We start from the raw sequence: 18,712 nt of genomic DNA, 5'->3' as shown, positions 1-18,712 counted from the left end.
GTATGCTCCAGCCCCATGGGGAAACCTGGGGAGGCTGAAGCACCAGCATTGGCTCCCCCAAGCCTTAGGTTCTCCACCCCTGACGTAAAGGTCAGGGTTTGGTCATATTAGGACAATGGGATATGCCTAGAATTTGATTTTCTCATAAAATGGAAAGGGAGGGATTTAGTAGGAAGGGCAGTTACACTGTAGAATGACCACTGGGGGGCAGCAAGGAGGCAGAGATGGGGACAGGATCAGTTATAGCCCCACTCGGGCAGCAGGAAGCCAACATGGAGAAAAGGACAGCTATTCTACTATGCATTTCAGAGAGTTTGTGTGTCTGTCTGTCTCCCAGATGGGGGGCATACACCCCCCCCCCCGTGGCTTTACCCACTTCGGTGGTCATGGACAGGCACTTCTCACCTGGCCTCAAGCGGCTGCGTTGAGAGAGGCTGAGGTAGTGCCTGCAGACAGAATTCCGCCTCTCCAGCCCCACCCCAGAGCAATGATTTAAATGAAGAAAAATAAAACGTATATAAGTTAAGGACCCGAGAAAGGCTGGGTAAACCTTCTAGTGTACCTATATCCTATACACTGTTTATTATTATCTGTCCACTGGGTAATCTCTGAGTGGTTTCAGAAATGTTACATCTTGACACAAAAGGTGAGCTTCATCCATAACTCTTAGAATAATAGGCCGAAATGTTTCTGCAGTCTCTGCGGTGTCGTGGCAATGAAAGAACAGTGCTGCCCGAATATTCCTGATTCAGCTGAAATGGATCTTGAAGCCAGAGCGCCAAAGCCAGGGCTGTTTTATCAGTTTACATATTTTTAAAGGGAGAGTTTATTTCTTGCATAATCCCCTTCCAGGCACACTCGGAGCTGAACAGAACCATTCCCAGAGGCATCTGCTTCCTGGCCTGTGAATGTGATTCCTTGCGTCCATTTTTAGAACCTGCTCCTGCAAGCCTTTTGTGTACAGACCCCTGCCTGAAGTTGGTGGACTCTATACGACGAGGAAGGTTTGCATGGACAAGGGCCACGGTGATGGTGTCGTTAAAATAAAGGCCTGCTGGCCTGCTAAATAGCCCCAGTTGAAATATTTGAGTCCTGCATCCTTCTGGAATCCATCCAAGCTAATTGCATAGCCCCTAAACATTTCAGTTCATTATGCATCACATTATTTCTCTGTCCTGACCTCTTCCCTACTCTGATACCTCCTCCGTTCCTCTCTCTCTCTCTCTCTCTCTCTCTCTCTCTCTCTCTCTCTCTCTCTCTCTCCTTCTCCTAGACATAAGGAGCTTTCTGTGTTGTGTCCCGATTTACTGGGTAGCCTCTTGAATCAAGGCGCTGAGACATAATAGGTACATAAACAAACAGTATTGTTGAGTAGAGTCAGGCTTGACATTCACTCCAGTGCAGAGCATTCTGGGTACATCTACACTGCATGGTTTATTTCGAAATAGCACATCTACACTGCAGGGAAGCCCCAAAATTAGTCCAAGGAAGGTTCCGCTAATGTAGAAATGCTATCTCAATTTAGAACCCCAGGAGGCACGGGGGAGGAATAACTTAGCCCCTCACAAGGGCCATTCTATTTCAAAATAGCAGCAGTGGAACATCTACACATGCCTTATTTTGAAATAGCTATTTCAGAATAGGCGTTATTCCTCATAGAATGTGGTTTACAGATTTCGGAATAAGCCGTCTGTTATTTCAAAATTATTTGAATGGCCGTGTAGATGCTCACATTGTTATTTCGAAATAACGCTAGTCATCTTGAAATAATGGTGCAGCATAGACGCACCCTCTGTGACCACCTGTAGCTTATTTGTGATCTATTTGGGCATACGCTTTTGTGGGCACGCATCATCAGATGCGCTGGAAATATGTAACAAATCTACTACGTATTTTAGAAGGTTTGTCTGTCTGTGTGTTTGTCTGTTCACAAACTCCTCCTAAATGGTAAGAGGCAGGACCACCAAATTCTTTAATTCGAACTACCTGCTCCATGCCATGTGTAGCTGCATGCATGGAGTTCGGTCTAAGGGGGATTTAAAAATGGCGGCGCCCAGGAACATGCAAATGAAGCCCGGGATATTTAAATCCTGGGCTTCATTTGCAACTCCGCTTGCCCTCATTACCCTACCTAGCTTGAACTAACATGTTAGTGTAGATGTACGCTTACACATACTGTTGTATCACAATCCCCCATGTCCTGCCCTGAGGCCCACTCCCCGGGGGAGGGGTTGTGATACAACAGTACCTGTAAGCAATTTAAGTTACTTTCACCCCTGAACCAAAATGAGCCAGACAAATAGGGTGAACCTGCCATAGGATTGCTTCTCAGGAAACCTGACAGAAAAGGGATGCAACCAAGAAATTTGGAGCAGTGCTCTGTTTTGGCCCAGCTAAATCAATGTTTAAGGTTTGAAAACTCCTAAACAGTAAGAGCTAGGACCACCAAATTCGGTAGACGGCACCCTCTTATTGTAACTTAAAACAAGGTCAGGGTTTGGCATGCCAGGACTATAGGATGTTCCTGGAATGGGATTGCTTCTCAGAAAACTCAACAGAAAAGAGAATTAATTTCCAAACAGACATTACTTCAAAACTGACATAACTGAGCGAATGTTGAAAAAGACTGAACCAAGATGAGCCAGAAAAATAGGATGAATCTGCAACAGAATTGCTTCTCAGTAAACCTGACGGAAAGGAGGTAAAACAGAGAAATTTGGAGTAGAGCTTAAGATGTATAAACTAGAGGAAAATGTTATTGCTGTAGCTGATTTTGTTAAAGCATAGCAAATGATAAGTTAATAGGGGTAAAGAAAAACCTGCACTTGATGGAACTCCTATTTTAAAAAAATGGCTAAAACCAACTAAATGGAAAACTTTCAACAGTCCCTTTCTTTAAGAAATGTGGAATACAAACTAATTTAATAAAATTTCACTTATTTTTGAAATATAGTGTTATTTTTATGAAGCACATTTTTATTTCAGATTTTTTTTAAATATACTATCATTTAAATAAAGCACGGACATTTTCCTTGTATTTAAAAACAATGTAACAGAGCCAAGGTCCTGAGCAACACCAGGTAAATGTGCTAGTAACAAATAAATCTGTTAGCCTTTTAGGTGCCACAGGGCACCTTGATGTTTTTGCAGATACAGTCTAACATGCCATTGACTTCACTAGGGCTAGGAGTCAACCTTTGGGGTATTTCATCCTATGAAAATATTCATACAATGCTGAATAGAGGCCCGGATCCCATTCTTAGTGGTAAGCGGGGGGAGTGTCTTTTCTTTGGTTGCTTTGAGTCCTAGCTGGGTATCCAGAGGTGATATTGTATTATACATCGTCCTATCTTGCTAGCTCCCATGAAAACCAGGCTAGTAAGCTGAGGAATGGCGTGACAGCCATGTTTCGGTCTGTGGAGATTATTTGGTAAGGTGGTCAGTAAATGTGATTTTTTTGGGTAGGCCTGTAGGGGGTGTAAACCTGTCTTTGCTATTGACGCAGCCAACTACCATCTACAGACATTGTAAAGGCCCTTTTGGTTGCCATGAGCCACCCTGGCATATTAGCCCTTGGAAGAGGGGAGCAGAGCAAAGGGTGACATGAGGTAAAATTTCCAAGTGCAACACTTGGCATTGTCAGCAGTTCTCTGAGCCCAGGTGTAGGCAATCCAAGGATGTGATAGTGCCCATAACCACAAATAAATGTTGAGGCTGATTCTCTGCCATAATAGTTCAGTTTGAAGCATAACACTGGAGAATCATAGAACCCCTAGAAATATACAACTGGGTGCGACCTTGAGAGATCATCTAGCCCAGTCCTCTGCATGGAGGTAGGACTAAGACCATCCCTGACAGGTGATTGTCCCATCTGTTCTTAAAAATCTCCAGTCATGGAAATTCCACAACCTCTCTCTTCCAAATGCTTAACTACCCTGCCATGGCTACCCTACGTTTCCTTTTTACAATTTAAGTCCATTACTTCTTCCCTGCCCTCCGTGATTAAGAAGAACAATTTATCACCCTCCTCTTTATAACAACGTTTACATACTTGAAGATTGTTATCTTGTCCCCTCTCGGTCTTCTCTTTCCCAGATTAAACAAAGCCTTTTTTCCCCAGCCTTTCATCTAGCTCTTCAATCATTTTTGTTGCTCTTCTCTGAATTTTCTCCAATTTGTCCACGTCATCCTACCTCATCACCTAGTCCTGCGTTTTGAATGATTGTGTTAGTCGTTTAAAACAAGGCTCATCCACCTCTTCTTCCTGATTAGGTGGGAGACACCTACCATGACATCACCCGTGTGGGTTTTTTTTAACCACTTTTACTTATTGATGGCAAGACATCTAGCAGGTAAGATCGGATTTCATTTTGGAGGACCTTATAGATTTATTTCCCCTAGCCTTCCTGTTAGGAAAGGTTCAGTTTCGGGCCACTGAAGAATGGAAACACCCCCTAGTGCTGCTAACTTCATTTTTTTTGTTCTTATGTAGTCAGGATTGAATTATATTAGTTTTGCTGACTCAGTGCAGTACGTGGCAGTGCAGATAAGAGAAATATGAACAACTAATGAAGCATTTATTTTTCAGGGAGCTTTGTTCCTAAACACAGGAAGTTGTAAAATCGTTGATAACAAATTTTATTTGTTCATAGGCAGTACCAGAAATGACTGTCTTCTACTGAGTCAGGATCTTAATGAAAAAGGGCTGAGGGATTAAGTAGAGCAGTAAACTCTCAATTAAATGATGGTGATGGTTATTTGGCTTTGATGTTAGATAACTTCTCTCTATTGTGTCATTCACAGGGGATACTTTTCTTCCAAGATAAGCTTTGCACACTTTTTTTAATTAACATCTTTTCCCCACCGTCATCACTTTGTTATTGTTCTCATTGATCAACTGGTAAAAGTTATTTTCTTACGATTCTGCTATATTTGACATTTTTTGCTGTACAGCGGATGTTAATTAAACTGCAACGGCTGAAAATCCCTTTTCGTTTTTCTACAATGCTACCAGCTAGTACTGTAAATTACATAATCCTCTTGCTTTTTGAATTGCAATATAGTATTTCTTTGCCCACTCGAGAAAAATGTCCCAAGACACGCCTTCTTCCTGGAAACAATGAGTTTTTTAGGATTTAATTTAAACCAAACCAGGCCCCAAGACTGTGAATATATATGTATGTATATTTCAACATCTTATTACAGCAAACGTATAAGCAAAGAGAAAAATAATGGGCAATCCTGAAGGACTTCTTATTTTACATACTTATGACATTTGTCAAAATAATTGAGGAGTGAATTTTGGTATTTTAACGTAATTTATATTTCACTCCTGCTAGTCCCCAAGATTATTGAAACATCAAATGTTTCACTCATGACTTCAAAGAATAACATTCAGATGACATCTGGTGATAATAATGCGAACAAAACAATATCATATGACAAACTAAAACTTGCAACAGGGACACATTGACCCAAAGTCAGTTGGATTTTGCAATAATGCTTTGTCTCGGAGGTGTTTTTCAGAAATGGGCCCAGCTGTAAGTCCTTTCAGCCGTTCATTCTCCAAGCCTATTCACTGCTTGGTTCCTCTATGGAGACTTCCAATAAGAGTGCTAATTAGAGTGGCAGAGAGGTTGAAAAAATGCTGTTATATCTTGGAAAGATGGCAACATAAGGTAGGGGAATGCTTGCAAGGTTTTCCTCCTTGCCATCCCTGTTGTAGTGGATAAGGGATTATAGTGTGAGAAGAAATATTATGTAAGGAAGGGCTACTCAACATGTGGCCCGCAGTGCGGTTTGGGTTTACATGGGGCTCAGCACGCGGCCCGTAGGTGGGAGCCAAAACAAAGAAGTGTCCATATAATGGTCTTCTGTTGAGATGCGTTTTAGTAGTTCAATTCCTGGACTGTCATTGCTCATTAAAAGTGCTGTCATATGGGAGGAAATTGGGTAAATATTGTGTTTTATTAATAGCAGCAGAACTGATTTAAATGGGGCCTGCGTGTTGTGTACTGTTGCCTTAATCTTTATATTCGTGCCAGTTAGTGTGAAAGAAGCTATTTGCATATATTTGCATATATATTTGCACGTACGTGGAACCATGCTTAAGTTGCAGCCCTCGGCATATACTGTGAGTATCACTGTGGCCTTCGGGGCTTCCAAAGTTGAGTAGCCCCAATGTAAGGCATGAACCTCAATCTAATTGTATGGTCCAAATTTCACATAGCTATGTCTTGGAGCATGCTAAATAAATGAAAGCTTCATGGTTATTCAAGTACCTATTCATGATTTCATGAAGTCTGTGCTCTTGGTTGCCTGACCTTGCAGGACAAATTCTGGCACAGTTAGTCTGGCTAGGAATTTATGGAAGCATGAATCAAATGGGGTAATGCGATTGTATTGTTGACTAGCTGGCTGTACGCCAATCCAGATGAGGCTCCTCTGATGTGGCTTGGAGGAAGGGATAAGAAGATATAGTGAGGAAAATATCTACCCCTCTCTTTAAGCACTTATCCACACGTATTGTTGGAGTTCACAATCCAGGGGGCTAGTTAGAGGTTTGGTTGCTACGACACCATTAGGTAACAACAAATGAGAGAACAAGCGTTTCTTCACTTACCTGCGACCAAGGGTTGCGATTTCCTTTGGGGTATGCAGACCCATCTACTGTCATCCATGCTTTTGTCACCTTGAGGTTAGTTCATCCACTTCCATGCTGTATGTGGCCTCTTAAATCTGTGCAGAAAATGAAGCCGCTGCAGAATTCGCTAGCTGGTTTGTTACGTGATATCTCACATTTCCCCAGGTCTCTGCGATCCACGTGGACTGTCACTTGTTTGCAGGGTAGAATTTAAGGTGTGGGTTTTGCTTTGCAAAAAGCCCGACAGGGCCTAGAACCTTCCAGCCCCACAGACCACCTCCCTTCCCTGGCCATGCTGACCCAGTGGTAACGGGGTGGAAGGTATCACCATACTAGAGCCACCTGGAATGGTGAGTGAAATGAGTCTGTGTTTATTCCTTCCACGGAAGCCATGGTTTGGCAGACAGATGGTTAAAAATGCTTGTCAGCTTATCAGCCCCCACAGGATACAAGCTAGTGCTAGGATGGGCAACCAGGAGTGGTCCTCCTTCACCTCAGTGGGCTGCAGCAGCCCATGCCCCATTGGGGTTCCACTTGCAGCCCCGTGGCCCCTGGTGTCTCTCCCACTCACCCATGTGCCTGTTGTGCACTGGGACATGGAAGTCCCCCCCTCCACCTGCTTACCTGCTCCACCCCAGCACTTTCGAGAGCCAGTGAAGGCGTAGCTGGGGAAGGCAAGCCCAAGCCCAGTCCTTTCTGCCCACAGCCACATCCCTTCCCCCAAAACCATGCTCCTTTAACAACCACCTCCCCAAGCCAAGCCAAGCCCCGCCCACCCCCAGCCCTCTAGCACAATCCTTCCTGGCCACCTGGAGAGTGGGGAGCTGGGCTGCCGGGGAGTCAGGCTACATGCCATTGTCCCAGCTCTCCCTATGAGCTAGGCAGCCCCGCCCCAGGCCCGGCCTTCCCTGGCCACTGGGCAGTTCAGGCAGTTTCGAGAAGGCAATGCCTTCCCTTGCCCGCGTTCCCCACCGCCCATGCTGGGAATCACCTGACTAGGGCTCCTCCCCCTCTCTCCCAGAGCTGGAATGCCACGAATCAGCTGTCCTCTGCAAGTGGCGCCCCAGCGGACCACATGAAGCCACAGATCGCCCACCACTGAGCTAGTGGCTGAAAGGTAAAATGCTGTAGGGCCAGCTCGCGGCCCCTCCCCTCCAGCCCGCCCCTCTCACTTTCCATCTTCTGCATTGTTCTGTGCAATCATTCTCCACCAAGGCAGGGCAGCACCCCACCCAGACCGCCAATTTAATGAGCTACTGTCAGAGTTCTGTTTAGTTTTAGAAAGGCAGAGAGCTAGAAATTAGCCAGTCTGTCATATGCGCCCTTTCCTGGGTGGCATTATGCATGTGTACTCAAGAGAAACTGCTATAGATTTGACACCATCTGTCTGTCTGTCTATTCAAGAACTCCTCCTAAAGGGTAAGAGCGAGGACCACCAAATTCGGTGTGGAGCTTCCTATTATCCTCACTGAAAGCAAGGGCAGGGTTTGGTTGCCTCAGCACAGTGGGATGTGCCTGGAATGGGACTGTTTCCGATCAAAGGAAGGGGAGGGGTGGGAGAGCAGGAAGAGTTATATTCACCCATGACCACAGGGGGGCAGCAGATATCGGAAGAAGAATGTCCATGGGGGGAGCCAATGCTCCAACAAGCAGCTACTGGCCAGCAGCCCCCACTAACTCTGCCTGCCTGGGGGAGCAGCTGCTGGCCACTGGCCTGCCCTGGGGAGCTCCAGAGGGTGGCTGAGATATGCGCACCTTCCCCCCACCTTGGGTATGTGTCCCTTCCCCCCACCTTGGGCTTACCTGAGGAGAACCCAGCAGCCGTGGTGTGCTGTCCCTACTCCCACCCTGGGCTGGCCATGGGGAGAGGCTGGCAGGCAGGGTGTATGCTCCCCCCGCTACTCCAAGCTGGCACCGGGGAGAATTTGGCGGACAGGGTGCACAGTTCTGCCTCCCCCCGCCCATTACAGGGACAAGCTGGCAAGCAGGGTGTGCGGTCCCCACTGCTCCCGGGCCACCCCTGAGGAGAAGCTGGTGGCCACCCCCTATTATAAACCCCTTACTCTCTCCCCTGAACTTTTCCCCCTCCACGCCCCCTGCTCTGACTCCAACACACCTACCCCCTGCCTTGAGCCCCTCCTCACACCTCAACCCCGACTTCTACATCCCCTTCACCTCCGGCCTCCTGCCTGGAGCCCCGCTCCCCACATCCTCAAGTCCCTGCCACCCCACACCACCAGCCCCCTTCCCTGAAGGACCCAAGGAATGCCAGATATGTCTTCGAGGACATTCATGTAAGAAAAGTTATTAAGTTAGAAAGGGAAACTGTCTTTAAAGTTGACCGACACAGACATCTTCCATAAGATACTGTGCTATAAAATTTGGGGAATATCCCATAGCCATGTACTAGATGATTTAGGAAATATTCAGAAGCAATTGATACATCAGCAGCTGCATGATCCACATATTAAAATATTTACTCGGCCAAGTCACTAAATTTGTAAGGCCACTGACATTATTTAGAGTAGATCTAGTATTAGGCGTCAGATTTTTTTTCTATATAAAAGGAATGGGTCTTTGTGATTTTGGAGATTAACTGCAAATGCAGGTTTTTCACGATGCAAGACACAGTGTGTGAGGATTTCAGACACACAGAAACATTTTTAAAAACAAACAAAGTCCTTCCACTGCCTGATTCCATGAAAGATACTGCACAATGATCACTCAGAAAGGAAGACGTGGTGTACTCTCTTGCACTGCTTTGAAAATTGTTCAGTGTTACCTAGTTTAATGCTCGCAATGCGTGTGTACAGTGAACTAAAACCCCGAGTGGCAAAATGTAGTGCTGAAGCTGCAGTGTATTTTGATGGCTTATATGGAGAAGATTAACCTGTGGACATTTCTGTCCCATATGGAAAATGGAGCTTTTCAAGTGACAGGCTGAAATATCCACCTTGTATTTGTTATTTTATTTATTAGTTTGGATCAACGGCATTGGCATCAGGTTCATCTTACATATATGATTTAGAGCTAAACCATAAAGGCTTTGTATGAGAGGTTATTAGGCACATAATTCAAACCATATATTTATATAGTGAAATGCATTTATCATATAGTGAAACACATACGCTGTGTAATGAAATGCATACATCGTAAACATTTTAGTGTCGTATGTTCCTATCACACGTCCTGAAATGTATCCTATAAATCATGTCCAGAAACACTAAGTCTCTGTCTGATATTGAAGAGAGGTGTGGACGGGTCGTGCTGACCCCATGACTAGAAGCCAGGGACTCTGGAGTTTTAATCCCACCTCCGACACTGACGCTCTCTGTGCCCTGGACAAGTCACATCGCCTTCCTGCTGAATGTTCTCATTTGTAAATTGACACTTTCTTACCTAACAGTAGTGATGTAAGGGTGAATCAGTTGCAGTTGGTGGAGAGCTTTGAAGAACAAAGGCCCTGAAAAGGCAAGCAGTATTGTCTGAAATATAGAACACTGGATATTTGAAACATATGCATTATTTATGGCCATGCAACATATTCACCATTTTGACGCGTCATCCATCATCGGACTTTGGTTGTGCCCTCAGTACAACCTGTTTAATTGCAGGGGTACTCAATCTGGTGAGATGCACGCCTGCCTTTTGGCTGTAAACACAGCCTGCCTAAAATAAAAACACATGGCGGGCAGAACGGCTGTGGTTAAAAATGCGACAGGGTAAAAATGGCAATTTTTGACTCCTCTGATCTACCCCCAGCCAATATGATTCAAGAGTCTTTCTGGTGAGCTCTCTGAGGGCATGTCTATGCTAGGAAACTCTTTCAAAATAACTAAAATCAATGGAATAACTCCTGAAATAATGAAATCGAAATAGCGTGTCCACACTACGGGGCAGCCTTGGAATGAGTCTGAGGCAGGCTCTGTTACGCTGGGCATGCTACCTCAGCTTAAAGCACCAGGAAACACTGGTGAGTAATTAGTTCAAATGACTCCGGGGAGTCGTTATTTCGAAATAGAGGCACTGACACGTCCATTCGAACGCTATACAAATTAACAATTTTGAAATGAGCGTTATTCCTTGAGGAAAGCAGGAGTACAGATTTTGTAGTAAGTGGCCCGTTATTTTGAAATAACACGGTTGGTCATGTGGACGCTCCGCTTATTAATTGGACCAAAGGGGGCGTTATTTCAAAATAAAGCCCTAGTGTAGACCAGGGCCGACGGAATGTTGTGTTTGCTCCTATTAACGAGGCAGAGGCAATCCAAACGGGAGAGAGGGAGAACGTGTATCGCAGTGACAGAGTGGGAATGCTATTCGGCACCTCCAACATGGGCTGCTAATCTCCCTCCTTGCATGCGGGGATGGTGTTGCTCAGGGGAAAGAGATAGGATTAAAAGAGGACACCGAAGGCCAGTGGGAAGAGGAGACAGAGAGGAAGGGATGTAGTGAGTTGCCTCTCAGGAAAGAGGCCTGGTAGAAGGCCAAGAATTCTGAAGGGGCATGAGATGGAAGACTGAGGACAGACAGGAGCAGCTGAGGGGTGACAGTCCATCTCGAATCCTGGGAAGGCAGAGAACTGGGCCAGGCTGAGCCTGTAGGGTGGAGTAAGGCACAGGAGCCTGCAGAGAGAGGCAGACACATTGCGTTAAAGCTGAGGCTTGTCCACAAGGGCAAGGGGGAGCCGGCTGAGTGTGACTGGGTGGTAAAGATTGGGTTGTCTTGGTATTTCTGCTGGACTTGTTAAAAGACTTGGTGATACAGTGGTGTGTGGGAGGGCAGACTCTTCATGAGGTCTTGGCTAGAGGCTCAGGCCATCCCTACAGCTAGAACAGGCTGAAAAACACAGGAGGGAAACTGAGGCACAGCTGCTGCAATGCTACCATGGGCCACCAAGGGGCAGGAAAGGGTGGCCACTTTGCTACAAGTGTGGTTGCCCGAGATCCTGCCTAGGTGAGGTGGTGATTGTTGCCTTCTACCGCCCGTAAGGGGTTGGACACGGACTCTCCATCCCTAGCACTGAGCCAGACAGAACCTAGCATGAATTTCAGATCCTGGGCTGGGCTGCCAGAGCTTCCAGGGAGAGGTAACAAATCTTTTCATTCACGAATGGAGTAACAAGAAGCACAGAACCCAGCGATGCCTTATATCCGGTCACTTTTCAGGCTCTCGCTCAGTTTGTGTACACGATTGAATGATCTCCCTGTTTAAAGTGATGTTGTTCCCTGAACAACCAACATTTCCTTGAATCGTTTCCATCTGTGTGGAATAGATTTTATGTGCACCACGTTATGTGCCCATGTGCACCACCAGGAGAAACACAAAACCCAGCTGTGGGCGCCCTGCTAATCAGCTGGGTAGTATTGGAATCTCTCCTCAGTGGCCGCACTTACAGGAACAGTGTGTATAACACCCCTGTGCGAGAGGGAAATGCTATTGCCCTCATTCTGCAGGTTGGGAACTGACACGCAGGACATGTGGCTTGTCTGTGTTCCCACAGGAATTGTGGGGAGCACAAAGGAAGTGACTCCCTGTTCTGCGTAGGCACCCTAACCACTAGCCCATTCTTCCCTTCCTACTCGCTGTTTGTCTAAGCGTAACGGTCGTTCTCCAAAATACACAGAACCGCGCATGTGGATCTGATTCTCATTCCAGTGGACTTCTGCAGTACTATGCACCAGGCCCAAAGAATTTATCGGAAGCTTTAAGGACCTGATCCGGAGCCAGCTGAACCAGTATGTGAAATTCAGCCAATGTAAATCCAGCTTTATTTACCAGGCTAAAGGAAGTTCAAGTCCGTGGGTGAATGAGCAGTGCATATGTAAACCAGGGGATTCAAAATCCCGGCCTACGGGCCGGCCAAAGCAATTGGGCAGTCTGGTGTGGGGGGCTGTCTGGTAGGCCGGGGGTTGTCTGTTACCACCATCCATACTCCACCCCTTCCCACCAGCACCTGGTCCTCTCCTCCCCCATAGCCTGCCATCCCTTAGGACGTGCCTTTGGGGTTCATGGGGAACAGGGGGCTGGGAGCTGTATGGTGGCAGAGTTTGTGACCCCTCCCCTAGCACTCCCCATGGTGGCAGTGCAGCGGCGTGGGGTCTCCTGCCAAGTGTCTGCTTCCCCCACGGCTACTGCCACTGAGGCACGGGGATGGGGGGTGACAGGTTCCCCCCAGTGATCCCCAAAGCTGCATCCTAAGGGGACAGCGTGTCCAAGGCGGAAGGCAGTGATGGCAGGAAGGGGCGGAGCTAAGACAGACTCCTCCCTGACTTCCAAACTGGATTGCGCAATTGCTCCGGCCAGGGCTGGCCTGCGGGCTGGGAGTTTGAGGCCCTTGATGTGAACAGCCCTGAGCTGTGGCGTTAGCCTGGCAGTCGTGCTAACCGAGAAGGAAACAATCGTAACCGAGCTGGAGGGGCCTCTCGGGTGGGCAAGACAGAACCGTTGCTCTGCCTCAAGACCGACAGTAGGGCGAGAACTCACTGGGCACAAGGCTGGTTGTGCCCAACAGTAAAAGCTCCTTGGCGTATTAGGAGGTAAAAGAGCTCCCAGGACAGCAGCCGCAGGACTGGGAGGGGGCTAGAGAGCAAGTATCAGAAAAGGAGACTGGGCTGGCTAGTGCTTTGTCTGGGATCAGTCTCCACACAAAACCCATTTGCTCAGTGCAGAGAGACAGAATTTCGTCACTCCGAATATTTTATTTCCTAGGCGGTAGAAAGACGTAGAGGAAGGCTCAGAGACTCCACTGTGCCTCTGCACAACGCCGCAGAACCTGGGGGAACTCCAAACTCCTCCAGCCACCAACAGTCTCTGTCCTCCCGTGACAGGAAAGGAGAGAGCACGCCAGCCAATGACAGAAGAGCCGAGGCAGATGAAAATGCAGTAGCATCGGCGATTCATCTTTAAAATGTATCCTGCTTGCAAATAGCAAGATTCCGGAGTAAGATCCCTCAGGAGGGGGAATGAATTATAGAGGAGCAAGGTATTCATTTTACAGAGCAGCAAGAAATTAAAAATGAACTGACACGACTCTCCAGCCAAACTGAAAATGGAGAGGGAGGGAAAGCACACACAGGATCAAAACAACACCAGTCAGGGAGAGAAGGGCGCGGAAGGAGGAGAGGTGAACATTGAAAAATATCTGCCAAAAAGATTCATTTGAAATATGTCCTTAGATTTAATTTACTTAATTGTTGTTTTTTCTTTTCTGCATCTGGTATCTAACACAGAACTGAGCCTAAACCAGGGGTGGGCAATAATTTTTAATGGGGGGGGGCACACCGAGATTTTGGCAAGTGGTCAAGGGCTGCACTTCTTTGGGCGGGGTGTGGAGTCTAGGATGGAAGTTGGGTGCAGAAGGGAACTTGAAATAGGGTACTGGGGTGTAGGAGGGGGCGAGGGGTCTGAGAGGGAGTTTGGGTGAAGGAGGGGGCTGTGATCTGGGGCAGGGGGTTGGGGTGCAGGGTCCAGTAGGGGGTATGGGTGCAGGAGAGGATTTTGGCCTGGGGGAGGGGCTCTAGGAGGCGTTCCAAGGTCTGGGAGGGTATGTCTACACTACCCTCCTAATTCAAACTAGGAGGGTAATGTAGGCATACCGCAATTGCAAATGAAGCCCGGGATTTGAATTTCCCGGGCTTCATTTGCATAAGCGAGGAGCCACCATTTTTAAATCCCCACTCGTTCGAACCCTGTGCCGCGTGGCTACACGGGGCACGAACTAGGTAGTTCAAACTAGGCTTCCTAGTTCGAACTACCGTTACTCCTCATTCCACGGGGGGGGGGGGGGAAGGGATACAGAGGGTTTGGGCGGTGGCCTGGGGCAAGTAGGCAGAGTGGAATGGGGCGGAGGGTGCCCAAGGCAGGCTCTGGCTGGGAGGCGCTTACCTGCAGAAACCTGAGGCAGACTGTCTGCTGCAGACTGCTCACTGCTCTGCTCTGGGCATGAAGGGAAGAGGGGAATGGGAAGGGAGGGAGAGCACTTTCCACACTGCCCCTGCTCCCAGCAAAAATTCTCAGCTCCTATTGGCCCGAAACTGAGAGATTGGCCAATGGGAGTAGAGAGATTTTGCTGGGCGGTGGGAACAGCATGAGCAGTCGCCCTCCTCCCTCCCCAGCTGTCCGGAGCGGAGAGCAGCTGGCTTTTTAAAGTGTGAGCTGCTCTCTGCCTAAGGGTTCTGGCGAGGAAGCTGCAGGCCGGATCCAGTGGCTTGATGGGCTGGATCCAGTGGCTTGACGGGCCGTATCCGGCCCACTGTCAACCTCTTGCGCATCCCTGGCCTAAACCAAAGTGCAACTTGCAGGCAGGGAAACTCGCGGCTTTGGAACAACCTCTAGCTTATATCATTGGGATTTCCCCTCAACAGGAAGCCAAATGAGCCGTTCCACTGCTATTTTCCACTTACAGGGGTGAACCCCTGTTGTTTCTGGCCCTGCCTGGATATGCAATAGAGAAAGACAAGACGGCATGGTGAGAACATGCACTCCCCTTCTCACGCTGAGGTGCTGTTGTAACCCTCGTTCTACTGGGTGTGGCACGTGGTCCCAGGCGGTGGCCCTTAGACCACTTACAGAGGGAGCGTGAGTGAGTTTGCTCTATAGTCTTAGCTGGGAGCCAGCTGGCTTTTGGCTCTAGCCGCATCGGCTCGTGCACTAAGCTCCAGAGGTCCCAGGTTTGGTTCTGCCTGTGGGTGTTTCAAGTGGGGACTCAGCCGGCCTTTCAGCTGGGATGTCTCTGAAGCACAGGGGGTGCTTCCTCCACTAGGGGAAGTATGTAACAGCTACAGGAGGGGGTGCGCTGTCCCCTGGAGTGGTACTGAGACCACTTACAGAAAGAGAGACCGAGTCTGCTCTCCAGCAGAGGTGGGGAACCTTTTTTGGGTCAGGGGTCAGCGACCCACAGAAAAAAATCAGTCAGGGGCTGCAGACCAGTGAGAAGCAAACAAACCAAAAAGTGGCCCCTGACTGAGAGAGAAACACACTCCCCACATACCCCTCATGCGCCAGACCCTAGGGAGGCCCAGCCTAGTAGATTTTGTGTGTTCCAGCCCCGCAGTGGAGCAGCAGGGGGAACTGGAGTACCAGCCAGGCTCGCCAATGCTAGGGGGGTGGGGCTGAGCCTCAGAGACTGGATCCAGGCAAGCCAGGCGGGGGGAAGGGGGCGCATTTGGTCCCCAGGCCTGAGGTTCCCCATCCTTGCTCTCTATGGCCTTAGCTGAGAGCCAGCAGGCTCTTAGCTCAAGCTGTAGAGGCTCGTGCCCTGAGGTCCCAGGTTTGGTTCCGCCTGCCGGTGTTACACCAGGGCTCCACCAGACGGGGGTTTACCACAAAGCTGAGACGGCTAGACAGGTCATCCCTGCGCCGGGTGCATTTCCATGCAGGTTAGCAGGACCGGCCTTGTGCAAGGGAGATTCGGAGTCAAGCTACGTTGCTTCTGAAATTTCCCTTCATTAGCAGAGATGTCTATTTCAGACCCTTTGGGGAAAAAAAGTTCCTAATGAATGGGCCCGGAGCAATCAGCCTCGTAGGGAAAGCTATTGAAAGAAGGCTTCATTTCCCCATTCAGACTGAGCCAAAATCAAAAGAGCGGTTTGGGCTGATTATGATTGCTGAAGGCCCTGGCTTGAATCAGTTCAGATAATAGTTTTCCGCCAGCCTGTTCACCCTTCCCATGATATCAATGCTTCCCAGAGACAATTGGGTTAGCTCATTGCTGTGATATTACAGACGCGACATTGCCATTTGATTGGAAGGAGTTAAACGGTTTTGGCCACACTCCTGGGCTTTATATTAAAATGCTGACAGATGTCCAAGTCCGCTTTCGTCATAATTAAAGCCCTATTTGAGCAGCACCTGACGGGTAGTTGCCAGCTCTTTTCTTTCACCCGTTCTTCATTACGTTTGAGATTCAAGTTTGGAATACACCTTGGCAGAAACTTGAGAAGCCTGGGTAAATCCAGCCTATATTCTACAACGAGAGAAAGTAGCAGAGTCGACATTGAGGCTGAGTTTTGTGCTTTTTTTTTCCCCAAAGGGCATCTCCTAATGCAGTCAAATGGGTTGCTCTCTTTGGAGCTGAGCAAATCCGTCACATTCACACGTTTTCCACTTTCAACTTAGAGTTTTTTTCCCTGGTTTGTGAATATGCTTTTTGGGAAAATCATTTGTTGCAATTTTTACCCAAACTTTCATCGAAAACTTTGTTGGTGGGGGAGATGACCACTTCTGTGGGTCCTGGAGTGAGGGGGGAGGGACAGCTCTGTGCTCCCAGAAGGGGTGGGGCCTTGGGCAGAAGGGGCGGGGCTGAGCCAGAGCCCCTCCCAGCCCTCAGAGTTGCACAGAGCGCATAGTGTGGCACTCTGATGATTTTAAGGGTTTGGGCTCCAGTCACATCAGCTGCCACAATAACAGTAGCTGTGGATGGGAATCGCCAGGCCCTCAGGGCAATCCCCCTCTCCCCCGCTGTGGACGGTCACGCTGTGGATCGCTTCATTTTCATTTCGTTGCCGTTTTCCTGTTGATCACCGGTTGGCTCTACGTGCCCCGTTCTGAATTGTATTCGGCGTTTTGAACGTAGACGCTCACTAACAAAATCGTAAAGAGGCTCCATATGCTTAGTAATGCAACCAAATGGGGCAAGAACTGCCCCCCCCCAACCAAATCAAAGAGAAACACCTGCTGATCGGTCATCAATTGCAGGGGTGGGGAACCTTTGATGGGTTGGGGGCTGCTGACCCCAGTCGGGGGAAACACACAAGTGAAAAGTCCCTGACTGAGAAGGAGAAAGACACTCCCCATATACCCCTTGCTCACTGGAGCCTAAGGGAGCCCAGGCAAGTAGATTTTGAGTGCTCCAGCCTGCGGGTGGGTGGCAGAGGGGCTGGAATGCCTCCATGGGGTCCCCAATGTTGAGCCTTGGAGGGGTGGATCAAGGCAAGCCAGGGGAACCAGATCTCAGATTCCCCACCCCAATCTACTGGGATCTCCTAACCCCAGTAAACAACTCCAAGTCATTCCTTGCATGTGGCTGCTGTTAGTAATGTGTTGACAGGCTGTGTTTTACTGCTGTTGTCTCGTGTGCCCTACCCTGTGAAGAATACTGAACGTGCCACACTGTCTAGTGCCACCTTGGGAACAGGCGAGAATTTCCGTGGGTAAGTGAATGCACACGCTTGGAGTGCCAGTAATGGAGACTGTGAGTGAGGAAAGGGGATTAATTCTAGGGAGCCTTGTGGTACTTCTGAGTAAAATAGGCATGCCCACTGGCAGAAAACACTCACATTCTTCTTCAGGCTTGAAAGATGGCAGCCCTGCCATTGACCACCCCAGAGGGGACTATCCCATCACCTCAGAAATCTGAAGAGAAAGCAGCTTGGCCGGCACTCTGTGTTCAGTGGTCATCAACTCTTAGAATCACAGAATCCCAGGGCTGGCAGAGACCTCAGGAGGTCACCAAGTCCAGCCCCCTGAACAAAGCAGGACCAACCCCAACTCAATGATCCCAGCCAGGGCTTTGTCAGGCCGGGACTTTAAAACCTCTAGGGATGGAGATTCCACCCCCTCCCTAGGGAACCCATCCCAGTGCTTCACCCCCCGCCCCCAGAGAAATCGTTTGTCCTCATATCCAACCTAGACCTCCCGCACTGCAACTTGTTCTGTCATCTGCCGCCACTGAGAACAGCCTCTGTCCAAGGAGATTATCAGAGTCTGTCTGAGCCCAAGTGTATGGGCCTCCTGTCAATTGGAAGCATTTCTACATTGTTCTGAAGGGCAGCAGCTGGTCTGTTCTCTGTAGACTACAGAAGCTAATTGAGAGAACTGTCTTGCACCTGGGCTTCTACAAATATCAAATCTGAAGAAGGCTAAATAAGGTAGGAAGGCCAGAAGCGGCATTCTATTGGTTTGTGTTTCATTTTCATACTGGTAAATATAGTGGGAACTAGAGATAGTGAACACAATGAAGAACTGTGTGTCAGGTAAGACCAGCTGACATCGCAAAATAGGGAATGGAAAACTATTCCTTCAAAAAACTTGCCTTCAAAAAACTCTTTGATGGGAAAGAGGGGTTTT

Source organism: Pelodiscus sinensis, chromosome 11 (assembly GCF_049634645.1).
Source record: "Pelodiscus sinensis isolate JC-2024 chromosome 11, ASM4963464v1, whole genome shotgun sequence".
NCBI classification, from domain to species: Eukaryota; Metazoa; Chordata; order Testudines; family Trionychidae; genus Pelodiscus; species Pelodiscus sinensis.
Note: the sequence above shows the minus strand (reverse complement) of the source record.